Raw genomic sequence first — 1,721 nt, 5'->3', positions numbered from 1 at the left:
ACTGACAGGAGGAACCACAGAGCTCTGTTAGGTTAAAGCTCATCTTCTGAAGTTGGGATGTTTTTCCTCCAACAGGTTCCAGAGGAATCACCTCAAACCAGATGTTGGACTGGATTTTATTTTATTTGTGAATGTTAGAGCCTCATTTTCATCAGTGGAGCTATAAAGGCTGAAAAACGTTATTATTCTGGAGAAAATCTCATCAACATCAATATTTCCACTAAATAAGAGGCAAAAATAAAATTTGATAAAGTAAAAGCCTCTCAGACTCTGAGCTCAAAGCACCAAACTATATTTTATATTACAATTAATTTAATTTCACATAATTATGGCTGTAGAAGCCATTAGTTTGTTAAATACTTAATGAAACATTTACTGTGTTTGATGTTTGTTGTAAATGATGTATAATCATAAAGAACCAGGTAATTAGTCCAAGTTTGTAATTTATTGAATATTCAGAAACTACAGCGGCTGTAAAGGTCAAAGGTGAAACAACCTGAACAGGTGATCAGCTCTAAACCAATCACACCTTTTTACTCTCCATCTCTCTGTCATTTAAGCACAGCCGTTGCCATGGCAACCGCTCGAGCCGACCAGACCAATAAAATGCTCTGACCCAGAGCTCTGATGAGGAGGAGAGGAGGGGAAGAGGTGCAGCAAAACAGCTGACATTGATTCAACATTGATCAGACGTTGATCAGACATCAGCATTTCAGTCATTAGATTTCAACGACAAAACAACATTGATTCAATGACACAGTTTCAACATTGGTTAGTTGGTTAGTGTAGGTGAGGATTTACTCTGAAGTTGAGGCTGGTGGGATATTTACACTCGCCACTGTGTGTCGATCAGGACAAACTGTAGATGGGATTTCTTTGCAATCTCTCTTTATTGAGTTGGTACAGATGTGCAGCAAAAGGTGGGCTTGGAGTTGGAGATGTGGTCTAGATCATAACAGAAATAAGCCCACATTAATTCATCTCACACATTTATCCAGTACAAGTGGCAGCAGCGACACCTGCTGGCCACAAACTGACCACATGTTCATCAAAYGMTACGACTGATAGCTAAAGAGGTTTACCCACGTGAAGTAACTTAAAATTCACAATAAACAGGCACATCAACATGTACGGATACTAACGAGCACACGAACAGTAATAAGCCAAAATACTTGAAATACTATACAACATATACAACAGGTGAGAAGCTAACAATGTGCAGCATGCTAACAACGGCCCGACGAACACAACGTCATCATACCGCACAGGCGGAACTACTAAATAATAACTACCTTAACACATTTAACAACAAAACACTTACAACAAGTCAGGAACGCACATCCACCCCAACCGAAACCGTCGCCACCAGCTGCAGCCTCCACGCTGAGACACTGTGTTTCTGCAGCTGCTGAAAGTGCCATGGAGAGAACTCACCACTGGGTGGCGCACCTCCCCGTCCCAGACCAAACCAACCAACACCTGGCCCAATCTCAATAACAAACAGTAAGGTCCACTCGAGCCTTTGTAACAGTTAAAGCTGGATGGTTGTTTGATGGTTGATCCACTGTCATTTGTCGACTTCAACCAAAAACCAACCATTCTGACTATAATTCAATGTTGATTTACCATCATGTGCAATCTGTGCAGTTTGTTGCACCCCTCATCACCTCCTCATCTCCCCCTACTCCCTCCCAAACCTCCCCCCACTCACCTGCTCCTCC

The sequence above is a fragment of the Poecilia reticulata genome, unplaced genomic scaffold (genome assembly GCF_000633615.1).
Source record: "Poecilia reticulata strain Guanapo unplaced genomic scaffold, Guppy_female_1.0+MT scaffold_212, whole genome shotgun sequence".
NCBI classification, from domain to species: Eukaryota; Metazoa; Chordata; class Actinopteri; order Cyprinodontiformes; family Poeciliidae; genus Poecilia; species Poecilia reticulata.
Note: the sequence above shows the minus strand (reverse complement) of the source record.